This window comes from Acinonyx jubatus, chromosome D2 (assembly GCF_027475565.1).
Source record: "Acinonyx jubatus isolate Ajub_Pintada_27869175 chromosome D2, VMU_Ajub_asm_v1.0, whole genome shotgun sequence".
NCBI lineage: Eukaryota > Metazoa > Chordata > Mammalia > Carnivora > Felidae > Acinonyx > Acinonyx jubatus.
Genome location: NC_069393.1, coordinates 1307813 through 1320068, shown reverse-complemented (window position 1 = coordinate 1320068; position 12256 = coordinate 1307813). Strand labels below are relative to the sequence as shown.

General features: G+C 52.8%; 1 protein-coding gene and 1 long non-coding RNA gene across 2 annotated transcripts in view; one reads left to right on the top strand and one right to left on the bottom strand.

The window, feature by feature from the left end:
* The window catches only part of GALNT2 (polypeptide N-acetylgalactosaminyltransferase 2), a 192070-nt gene that overhangs the window by 110395 nt on the left and 69419 nt on the right, over window positions 1–12256 (bottom strand). The gene's annotated exons all lie outside the window — the stretch shown is intronic.
* On the top strand, window positions 2721–5254 carry LOC128312667 (uncharacterized). Its single transcript, XR_008292249.1, has 5 exons — window positions 2721–3481; window positions 3565–3666; window positions 3801–4149; window positions 4622–4755; window positions 4927–5254. It is a non-coding gene; the product is annotated as an uncharacterized LOC128312667 (long non-coding RNA).

Genomic DNA, 12256 nt, shown 5'->3' with positions numbered 1-12256 from the left:
ACGTGGCTCGTGTGGTCCCAAACGAGACTTCAGTTTTAAATGTTTTGCTCAGCCCCGGCTAACACGCCGAGCGGGGATCCATGTAAAGAAACAAAATAATTAGGCGAACGTCTCTCGTTGACCCCAGTCTCACACGAGTATCTCCTTTCTTGAGACCCTTCTAATAAACTCCAGGGATTACTAAACACGGGAGAGAAAGCAGCAGGACAACTTGGCTTCAAGGGCAAATACAAGTCACGCGCATATAACATTTCTGTGGAGGCAGGAGCAACCAGGAGGAGAAGGGAAGACAGCTCCCTGGGTAAATAAAATATCACATCGATTGCAGCCCAGAGTGCAGGGCGGCTGGTGTTCTCCCCGGGGCTGGGCAAGCTCGCATGTTTACAGACGACGGGTGAGACAGCACGCTTGTGATATGGCTCTATTTCAACCCCGGATTTCTGGCTCATCAAAAGACAGTGTCGGCGTCCTCAGCAGACACGTGGGGTCTGCCCCTTCACCCACTTCAGGCACGTGATGCAAGAATCAACAGACCGCTGCACAGGCGCCGGCCAAGCCAGCGGCAGGGGCCGGGGCGCCGCGTGGGAACACTGCCTCGGAGGCCGGTGGTCCACAGCTCTGCGGATACGGGGGCAAAGCCATCAGACAGCATTCATCCAACCGACTGTTGGTGCACAATTTTTAGCCGTGCTAGGATGGCAAAAGGCACGGGCTCCCGAGGGAGAGTGAACCTGACTTGATTGGCCTCCAGGGAGAGAGGGTAGGGACTCTCACCATAGGCCAGGCCGGCTGTCTCATGGGATGTTTCAAGAACTGCCCGCCTACTGGCCGATCCTGCTCTCAGGGGAAGAGGGGGCCCTCTGGCTAAAAATGTTCTGCAGACCAGCCACCGGTCCAGTATGCAAAGTCTGGCAGTGTCACAGGAGGCCTGAGCTTTCGCCCCAATATTGGGCATTTTTCCAAAGAAAAGCCTAGGGACTTTGCATCTTAGTGTCCCCATCTCCAGAAAGGGGAGCATACGTTAGCAATGGCCTCAACCCCCCCCCCCCAACAATCCCCCAACAGATCCGTTGCATGCAGGCTTGACCCACCAGCTGGAGAAACACACTGGCCCCTGGCTGGGCCCCTATCTGTCCCCTGTGCGACACGAAATGCCACCATCACCCTGCTGCCCACTGGCTGGGTGGTCCTGAGGGCTCACTGTTTTATGTTCCCTCAGGTACGGATACTTCCTATCCCCCTGCAACCAGGCTCCACCCGACCCACCCGGGATCATTTCTTTCTTTAAAAAAAAAAATTTTTTTTTAACGTTTATTTATTTTGAGAGAGACAGAATGCGAGCAGGGGAGGGGACAGAGAGAGAGAGAGCGGGAGACACAGAATCCAAAGCAGGTTCAGGCTCTGAGCTGTCAGCACAGAGCCCAACATGGGGCTTGAACCCATGAGCCAGGAGATCATGACCTGAGCCGAAGTCGGACGTTCAACCGACTGAGCCACCTGGGCGCCCATTTTTTTAAATATTTATTTTTGAGAGAGAGAGAGAGAGAGAGAGAGAGAGAATGAGCATGAGCGGGGGAGGGACAGAGAGAGAGGGAGACACAGAATCCGAAGCAGGCTCCAGGCTCTGAGTTGTCAGCACAGAGCCCGACCTGGGGCCGAAACCCACCAACTGTGAGACTGTGACCTGAGCCGAAGTCGGACGCTTAACCAACTGAGCCACCCAGGCGCCCCACCACCTGAGCTGACTTCTTACTGACCCTCCCAACTGCCCACTCCCGGGCCTGCTCCAGCAGGTTCCCCACATAACGATGCGTTCCTTCTCAGTTCCTTCACTTGGCTCATGATCTGTTTTAAATTAAGGTATGCTTTACATGCGGTGAAATCCACTCTCGTGTGCAGTTCTGTGAGTTTTGACAACTGTGCACATTCATGAAACCACCTCCACAAGCAAGACGTAGAGCAGTTCCCCCACTCAAAAAATTCTCCCGCATACCTTAACTCGGCCTCTGGCATCCCCTGAGCAGCCTTCTGTCTCTATAGCTTCGCCTTTTCCAGAACGTCACGTGAGTGAAATAATATGGTAAGTGACCTTTTGATGTCAGCTTATTCCCCGCACCTTGCACATGGAGATCTGTCCATCAGCACTTGCTCTCCTTCTGCCCTGTGGTGGTAACCCACGGTGTACTTGCCACGCTCCTTGTGGGGGTACCACAGCTCGTGCGTCCGATCTCCAGCTGGGGACAGCCAAGGGACTTCCAGTTTGGGGCAAATGTGAATGAGGTCGTCATGAATTCCGTGAGCACACGCACTGCCACTGCTCTTGGAGAAATGTCTAAGCCGGACTCCTGGGTGGTACCAGAGCGTATGTTTCACTTGACAAGCCGCCCAACTCTTTTCCAAGCCAGCCACGCCATTTTGGCTTCCCACCAGTAACATCAGAGTTCCAGCCGCCCTGTATCCTTGCCAGTACTTGGTATTATCGTTTGGTTTTTTTTTTTTAATTTATTTATTAGGTCATTCTGTATAGGTATATAGTGACACAGGGCAACTTTCTTATTTGCTGGAATTAATGCTTACGACACGCTGGGCGCTATGCTCAGTGGCTCATTCCCTTTCAATTAATGCCCATTCCAAATCTCCACAGTGAGTTCCGGTATTTTCTCTGCTTTTAAATGAGGAAACGGAGGTGGCGTTCGATCCGAGGTCAAACGACCACAACGTTCGCGGCCTTAAGTAAGATCTCTCCGAGGATGGCCTTCCTTACACCTTCACGGATTCTCTATAGTCATTTGGGCTCTTGCTCAAATTTCGCCGCCTGTGTGACAGTTTCTCCAAATCGTAGCGTAATACAGCCCGGTCTGACCTTGCCTTTTAGGGCCCTTGATCAATTCCCTAATTATTTCCTTTCTCTCCAATTAGAGAACCAAAGCATTCTTCAAGTAACTCACGTGTCTGGTCTCCCCAACACTGCTTTTCATCTTCTCCATTTTAGGCACTGACTGAAACGAATCAGAACACGTAGAAAGTGTCTGGAAATTGAGGGAGAAGGCGTGCTAGAAAAAACAGAGGCTACAACTTGCGTGTCAGGGCCCAGAGTTCCACAGTGCTTTATGCAGCCACAACCTGCGGGTCGTATTCTGCCCCACCAGGGGGATCAGAAAGTTCAGGCAGTTTAGTTAGAGAAACTGTGGCAGGTTATGGGTCACTGTAAAGCACCCCCGTCCCCAGTTGCCACAAACTGCTCCATGACCAATGATAATAAAATAGCCAGGTCTGGAAAACAGGGTGAAAACAGCTGGTGACATCACAAAGGACGAACCAGTTCTAGGAAACAACCTTAAAAGCAAAAGAGGCACAAGACGGACTACTGGGGACAAGGGAGACTTCTTAGGACAACAGTGCAAACCAGTGCTAAAGCCAGACCACATCCCAAAACAACACAGCAGACCTCAGCAATGTAACCGGAAGCTGCTGGAAAGCAGTCACACCTGGAGGCCAATTAGCACACGCAACCAATTCGTCATGTGCTTGACCCCACCATGTTCCTTTCCCTACAGGATTCAGAAGCCAGGACTTTGCTACAAATCTCCGTACTCTGCTCCCTCCTCTTCCCCAACCTCAGCCCCACATCATCAAACCAGCTAGGCCTACGTGCTGTCCTGTCCCGTGAGCATTTCAGATCGATGACCCCACATCCTAGAGAACGAAAGCCTTTCCCTCTATTTCTATCCATCGCCCACAGAAAGCTCCCAGTCACCTTCACCTCCTCCCTACCCTCACCCCATCTTCTGTGTTCCAAGGGTCCTACCAAAGTGTCTCTCACACCGCGCCGGCCATCCACAGGGCCAGTGCGCCCAAGTCCGTGACACGGACTCCACGGTGTCTCCTGACCGGACGCAACGCCTCCCTCTTCTGTCCACGTGGAAGCCACCGAGGAATCTGCCCTTTTAAATTTTTCTTACGTTTGCTGATTTTCGAGAGACAGAGCACAAGCAGGGGAGACGCAGAGAGAGAAGGAGACACCGAATCCAAAGCAGGCTCCAGGCTCCGAGCTGTCGGCACAGAGCCCAACGAGGGGCTCGAACTCAGGAACCGCGAGGATCGTGACCTGAGCTGCAGTCGGGATGTTCAACCGACTGAGCCGCCCAGGTGGGGGAATCTGCCCTTTTAAAGCAACACTTCCATCCTCTGTTCAGAGCCCTGGAACAAACCGTGTGGGCCTCGATGTTTCATTTCTTAGAACTCGCGGGGCCTTCTCTTGACCTGGCCCCTTATCTCGGCTCTCTTGGTCAGCACTGCCTCCTCCTGTCAGCCTGGGTGATTCTTGACCTTCTGTGACTTCCTCCCTCTGCACTCCTCACTTGGAAACCCCGTTTGGGGTTTATAATCACTCTTCCTCTTGGAAATGGTCTTCAGATTATAAAAGCTTTACACCCACAAAGCCTGGATCTGCCCGTGGGGCTGTGCCTGGAGGGTCTCGAGCCGTTGCTACCGGCTCTCCCAGGGACCAGACGCCATTCGGCCACACACACCCAACGCTTTACCCCCCTCGTGGCACTTGGGGTGGAGGGAACTTAATGACCTACGCCCAAACACTTCAATTTCTGATCTGTTTTTGAAGGTTCTGGAAGAAGCCAGAATTTCTTTATCGTAAACATCTGAAGTAAAGGCCGTCCTGAAAGAGCTCCCGGTTGAGTTGTATGCCGCTTCTCGGTCCGCGGACAGCCCAGCTGAAGCACCGAGTGGGAGAGAGAGGTGGGCTGTGATGGGTCAGAGGCAGTGGGCCCATCTTCGGGAGCAGACAGAGATTCTAGACAGAGAACCAGAGGCAGGCGGGGCAGAGAGAGCCAGAGCTCAGCACGCATGGCTTCGACAACCCTCGGGCAAAGCACAGTGGGTGAGTGCCCTCTGATTTCTGCTCTACAGATGTGGGGGAACGTGACGCCCTTTGACAGGTTGGAACCCACAAATCCGGGAAACTGCTTGGAGGCCAGGCACAGGCTCCGCACCTAAACTCAAGTGCTTTCTCTTTTCTTCCTCCAAATTTGTTAGTGAACATGTAGTGTAATATTGGCTTCGGGAGCAGAATGTAATGATTCGTCACTTCCATACAACGCCCAGTGCTCATATGTTCATCCGTTTTGTTTCCTAAATTCCACGTGTAAACTTTAGTACTTAAAACTGAGCGGGGAGCCGCCCTACCTGGGAGTGCTCCGAGGTCTGGAAAACAAAGTCCCAAACCTAGACCCTCCCACCCCCCCCGCCCCGCCCCAGCAAAGTCTCAGTCCAAATTTCCCCATTTTCTAAGGACACCAGCCATGTTGGAATAGGACCCACCGTAATATAATAACCTTAGCTTCATTTGACGACCTCTGTAAAGACGTTGCCTCAAAATGAGGTCACATTCTGAGGCCACGGGGGTTAGGTTCCATCAGATCTTTTTTGAGGGGACACCTATAAACAGCAACTCTCTCCCCGAGATTTCGCAGTGGGGGGCAGAGTATACAGATAGAAGAGCCCAGACACCTCTCACTCAGCAGCTGGTTTTCACACTGACCTGTGCCTATTCGTTGGCATGCCGTCTGGGTCAAGGCTGTTTCTTAAAGAGGCAGAAGGCACAGCTCTGGCCCAGCGGGGGAAAGCGGGCACAGAGGTCAGTGAGCTAACGGCCTGTGGCCCGTCTCTATTAAGCATCCGCCCCACGTGGAGAAAAGCTCATCCATCGTGGGACGAAGGGCACACATCTTGATTCCAAGCACAGGGTGTTAGGGCAGCTTGATTTCTGACAGGACTGAACAGTGCACTATTCAAAACGTACAAAATATACATTCCCCTTGCACAATGGGGAAAAGTTCTTGGCATAACAGCTCAACAGACACTCTGATTATGCAAGCTCTTTTCAAAAAGCGTCGGGCCTCCAAGAAGCTAATCTGACAGAGACTTATTGTTCTCTCCAAATAATGGGTGAAAAAAGACACCATTTCTGAGTCTTTAGAAGACAGACACCCAGGCAGACAGGCCCACACCATCAATCTGTGCAGAAGGTGGTAAGAGGCCGGGGCACCAGTCGCTTTTAGGAACGTATCAATTCCACCAGACTCCAGGGAAGGAAAGAGAGTGAATGTTGAGGGCCACCGGCTGGAGGCCCCCAGGCCCCACGGCCTCCTGCGGGCTGCGGGCGTGCCAGGAGGGCCGGAGACCAGAACAATGGCTGCAATCCATTTCGCAGGAGTGGGGAGCAGGGCCACGACCAGACGGGCTGAGCTCACCGTGTCTGACAAAAGGAATGTTTCATAACCGAGACCTTTGGGTTGGAATTATGAAAAGAGAGCAGGGGTGGGGGTGGGGGGTCGGGAGGGCACTTTGGGAGACGGGTGACTGGTGAGTTGAGAAGGCGTCCTCAGACAAAACTGGACGTTCTCTATGACTTATTTTTCAAGAGGACTGGGGTAAATTAACACCAAGGTCACTGTAATGCTTGTTTCAACGCATTACCGGTATGTTTTCTGTTTTTCTAATATACTCAAATGTGCTTATTGTGAAAGAAAGAAAGAAAGAAAGAAAGAAAGAAAGAAAGAAAGAAAGAAAGAAAGAAAGAAAGAAAGAAAGAGAAAGAAAGGAAGGAAGGAAGGAAGGAAGGAAGGAAGGAAGGAAGGAAGGAAGGAAAGAGAGAGAGAGAGAAAGAAAGAAAAGAAAGAAAAAAGAAAAGAGAAAAGAAAAGAAAAGAAAAGAAAAGAAAAGAAAAGAAAAGAAAAGAAAAGAAATAAAAGAAAAAAGAAAAGGAAAAAAGATCTTTAAAATGTTAACTAAGGCTGAGCCCTCATAAATTGCTCTTTAGGGTGTCTGTCGAATCTGACCATAGAAATACTCTCATATGTAAGAAAAACTGAACTGACGATCAGTGTGTGTCTGCTGCATCCCAGGCATGGCACCAAGCAGATTTGTTTTCATTATCTCTTTTCGTTTTCTCTCCTTTAAATGTACTTAGAAGGGCTGAATGCATTTTAGTCACGTCACCAGGTATTAAGTTTTACTCACAGTGGTGGACAGGAAAACCCAAGGCTCAGGGAGACGCGAATGATTTTCTGTCCCGAACCAGAGCCAGGCACAAGGCAATAAAACAGGTGACAGGGTAAGAAGGCAAAGCCTGAGAATGTGAACGAGGGTGGGCCAATCACTATCTGGGCAGGTGCACTGGGGAGCCGGGGACGGGGATGGGGCCGGGGTGGGAAATGAAGGGAGATATGGGGAACGGCCGTGGAGGAAGATGGACCCTTCCTCATGACAAGTGATGTGAAGGAACCATCTGAAGGGCGGACCAAGGCTGCACATGACGATGACGGTCATCTTGTCACACACAAAACATAAAATACACGTCCTTTTTTTTTTTTTTTGTAATTTTATTTATTTGAGAGAGAGAGAGACAGAAACAGAGACAGAGAGAGAGAGCACGCTAGCAGGGGAGGGACAGAGAGAGGGAGAGAATCCCAAGCAGGCTCTGCACTGCAGAGCCCAGTGAACTGTGAGATCATGACCTGAGCAAAAACCAAGGGCACTTAAGCAAGTGAGCCACCCAGGTGCCCCAAGTATGTGTTCTAAACCAGATGAGCTACTTATCCTGCTCCCCAGTCTCCCCCTTTATTCCTCTCCCGGCCATGCACTAGCCCAGCAGCTTTCAAATTTTTTTGACAAAACCCACAGTAAGAAATAAATTCAATGTAGAGACCCAGTAGTCAATTCATACGTCAGTATATATACTATATATATAGTACATATACCTGTGCACATATGCACACACGTCCCTATATATGTGACAAGCTTTATAAAATAGACCTATTTTTACCATGTGTGATGTGCCCCAATATCTTCTACTTAATTTTTCTTTTAAATACGGATGCCATCCCTCCTAAATGAGTTTCACAACCTACTTTGTGGGTTGTGACTTAAAGTCTGAAAAACCTTGCTCTAGCCTTTGGAAGAGTCACGGTCAAGGTTCCAGACTGGTATCAGGTACACTTACAGGCCACGGGTTTGAGCCTGAGTCGAAGAAGTAAAAGGGAGCCCGACACCCGGACCCTCCAAGGGCCTTCCTTTTGTTCACCTGTAGCTGAGGACCCAGATGAACACCAGGGGCTGTGCTGTCCTTCTTCACACCTGCGTGGCAGGGGCCTGGCCCAGGAGGGAAGGTGCCCCAGGGGAAGGCAATCCTGAGATCAGAGAACTGGAAATTCTCCTCTCGGGGCCATGCTGGGGAGGAAGGGCAGTCAGGGTCTCAGTGCCTTACTAAGGAAACATGGGCCATGCACTACCTCCTTAGCATCCTGTGCTCTGAGGACATTACATTTCTGGCTGGGCCGTCACCACTAGCTGCCTGGAGGCACGCAGAGGGACAAGCCCACCTTTGTCCTACCCTCGTCTGGATCTAACCGCGCCGTGCTGTGTCCGAATGGGAACGGTCAAATCAAGAGATCCAAGCACGAGGCTCCTCCGGAACCCGTCCTCAAGGCTCCTCCCTCCCAGAGGATGCAGGGACTCGAGGCACAAGGAGGGAGAAGGTGACCACAGGGACCATCAAGCCACTATGCTGACGAAGCTACAAAATCTGATCCAGGAGGCCACACAAAACCTGACCGTATTTCCCCAACAGGAAGAATGTCATGTTCCAGGAAGGAAACAACTCAGGTAGTGGAATTTAAACAGAAAAGAGCAGGGGCACCTGGGTGGCTCAGTCGGTTAAGTGTCCGACTTCGGTTCAGGTCATGGTCTCACGGTTTGTGAGTTCGAGCCCTGCGTTGGGCTCTGTGCTGACAGCTTGGAGCCTGGGGCCTGCTTCGGATTCTGTATCTCCTTCTTTCTCTGCCCCTTCCCCACTTGTGCATGCTGTCGCTCTGTCTCTCCCTCCCTCTCTCAAAAATAAATAAATGTAGGGGCGCCTGGGTGGCGCAGTCGGTTAAGCGTCCGACTTCAGCCAGGTCACGATCTCGCGGTCCGTGAGTTCGAGCCCCCCGTCAGGCTCTGGGCTGATGGCTCAGAGCCTGGAGCCTGTTTCTGATTCTGTGTCTCCCTCTCTCTCTGGCCCTCCCCCGTTCATGCTCTGTCTCTCTCTGTCCCAAAAATGAATAAACGTTGAAAAAAAAAAAATTAAAAAAAAAAAATGTAAAAAAAAATCTCTTTAAAGAGAAAAGCACTGAGTCAAGTCACACAAAAGCATGAAATACACCTGCACCCCAGTCCTAAGAGTTGCATATAGTGGCCCTAACTGGGGGTTATGGGAGTTGCTTTGAGACTACAGGAACAGACTCCTCAGGGAAGGAAAGGCAAAGGTGAGCTCCTCTGTGCTCGGAAGACGGCAGGCTTCCATCCGGGAAACTCATCAGAGACGAGCAATGGAGCAGCCCCCATTCAGAAGGCTGACCCCACTCCCTGGATGGGAAGGCGGCAGTTTCTGTGCCTCCTGCCATCTTGCAAGGGTGAGGGGAGAGCCGGGTGGTCCAGCACAGCCTCTACCGGAAGAACACTGCAGAAAACTCTACAGAGGTGCCCTGGACAGGATTTACCAGCAGCGCTTTAAGTTTCAAAACAAGACCAAAAAAAAGAAGAAAAACAAAACCAAACAACCCAGAAGAACCCTGGGGGAGGGGGGGGGAAGCTATTGACTAAAACAAAAGCAGAAGAAAAGAGGAAGCTCGAGGTAGCTGTTTTAGCATAGCTTCCTAAAGTAGCTTTCAGAAAGAGGTTCAAAAGTTTTTTTTCACAAAAAGGATTTCTGTCCGTTTTATCCCAACAGAAGTCTCTGGGAGCGGGTATGCCACCTCGGGAGACGTATGAAATCCCGTCTCTTATTTCAAGCCTGTCAACTGTCTTCTGGGTGCTCTATCTCTGGCGTCCTTTGGCGGAAAAAAGGAGCGAGTCCCCTGCGCAGAGAGAGAGGAGCACAGGGAGGCAGGCAGCTGCCCAGACACCAAATCACCTGACGGCTCCCTGAGTGAAGCCCGGGGGTGGACGGCAGCCTAGCAGGTGTCGGGCGGCCCAGTGGCTCCCCAAGCCCGTGCAGCCATCCCCACCCTGGAGGCTGTCACACTGGGGGGCTGTCACTCTGAATTGCAGCGTAACTAGGGAGGGCGCCGGCGGGACATGAAGGGTCCGTAAGGATTAAATCAGAGCGGGAGGCCCGCAGGGGCACCCCCACACGTGCTCTGATGCCCCCCCAGGGAAGCCCTGCCGCACTCGTTCGACGGCCCGCCCAGCCCCCCCCCCCCCCCGGAGATGAGAGCCCGGAAGCAGTGTCGCGGGTGTCCCGTCACGCCACACCCTTCTGAGAGCGAAGGGAACTTGGCTGCAAGTTTTCCGCTCTGGACACAGAACCGTTCGATAGATCTGTCTGTTCGTATTCACACGGCTGAGATGTGAAACAACAAAACCAAAACGGAGCCCGTCGCCCACCTCGTTAAGCCGGTCTAGGCGCCACCCCCACCCCCCCCACCCCCGGAGAGGGACAACACCTCGAGCAGGTGGAGCTTTCAATCCCCTAAGTACAAGGATCCCCACACTTGTGTTGTACTCCCGTGTGCCACAGGAGTCCTGCGTGTCCCTGTCACGAGTGTGGCCTGTCCTGGAGTCACTGCAGAGGAGAAGGGAGGTGTTCAGCTCGGGAACCTCCCTCCCCGCAACACCAGACCCGAGAGCCACCACAATCACAGAGCGCCCCAACCACTAACGCTGCACACACGCTGTGGGCCCCAGAAGCCTGCAATTAGGCAGCAACCACGGCCGATGCTCCTAAACCCGAAGTGGCCCTGCACTGCCTCCCTGCCGGGAGACACGAGATCTGGGCCACAAGACAACCTCAGGAGCTGGAAAACGGCGGCAGCAGCTGTTGCAACCAGACGACCAAGAATCCGACGAGGAAAACCCTTGAGGAGGCTGCACGCCCCGGAAGTGACTTCGAGGGAGCGAGACATCTAGCCATCTCTGCAGCAGGGCGGGGCGGGGGGGGGGGGGGCGCAAGGGGCTTCTCCAGTCTGGCAGGCCCTAAGGAACACCTGACTCACAGGTTGAGAACAGTGTTCGCCGTCACAGAGACTATACTGAAGTGTTCCAGAAGGCCCCTGGTGGGTATCACGTTTCCCGATTGCAGTCTGGGAGAACAGTAGCTTGTTGCCGTGTGCTCGCCCTGAGTGAGCACTGGGTAGGTACAGGGCTCTCTCGGGCGATCTGGCTGTCCTGGGGGACAGCCCTCATCTGTGGGCCACTGCCTCTGTCAGCTGGGTCAGCGCCTCGGTCTTGTAAGACTCAGAGCCTAAACACAGGGGAGGGGGAGGGGCGGCCTGTGTCCCCTGGGCTGGGCACCGACACGGGCATGCCGAAGGCTAGCACCTGCACTTGTTACCGACGACAATGGTCTTAAGGGCCGGCAAGCGTAAGAGTTTCACAAGTAAGCTGGATGGCGCACAGGGTGGTGTTTGCCACGAAGATCCGGGACAAGTGCCTTCATCTGAGCCCTTTGATCTAGGGCCTCCAGTGAATAAACATCCTTCGGGATACTGCTCAGCCAGAGGTCCCAGGCTGCAAACCACGACACCTCCAGGTGACACTGACAGAGAAGCTTCCCATGCAAAGGAGAGGATGGCAGGGGCAGGGGCACCCCCCCCCCCCAACCGTGGGAGGAGGCAGCCTCTATCAACAGTGACCCCAGACCCTTAGCCCCGGCCGGGCAGCCTGGTGAGGTCATCAGCCAGCAAATGCTCCTAAATGGAGACAAGATCCGCTGAAAGTGCCCTGGCCTGAGATCCCACAAGAGGGGAGGGAGGGAGGGACGAGGGACCACAGGACCAGGAAAGGGGAACCAGCCCCGGATGTGTCCGCTGCTTCTCTCCCAGGGGAGAGGCGCTCGCCCACCCGACTCCGCAGTAGTTCCAGTCCGAGCCTGACCAGCTCTCCAGCACTTTCTGCCGGGAGTCAGGACAGGCAGAGTGAACCCCGGGCAACACCACACCTTCGCCAGGAAGGAGGCTGTCGTCTGTGACAAGTTTTCAACCATAATGAATGTTTTTCACGAAATGAAAGTCACTACAACTCACGATCAGTCGAAACCAGGCAGTGACAGAGGAAAAGGCTTGTGGGGCACGTTTCCTTTTCTTTATCCTTTGTATGGCTCAGGGGGCAACAGGCTGAAAGGAATACAAAAGCAATTTCTCCCAACCGAGGATTGTGTCAAATCACAGAACGGCATGGGACTGTCCTCGTGGGCCATCTC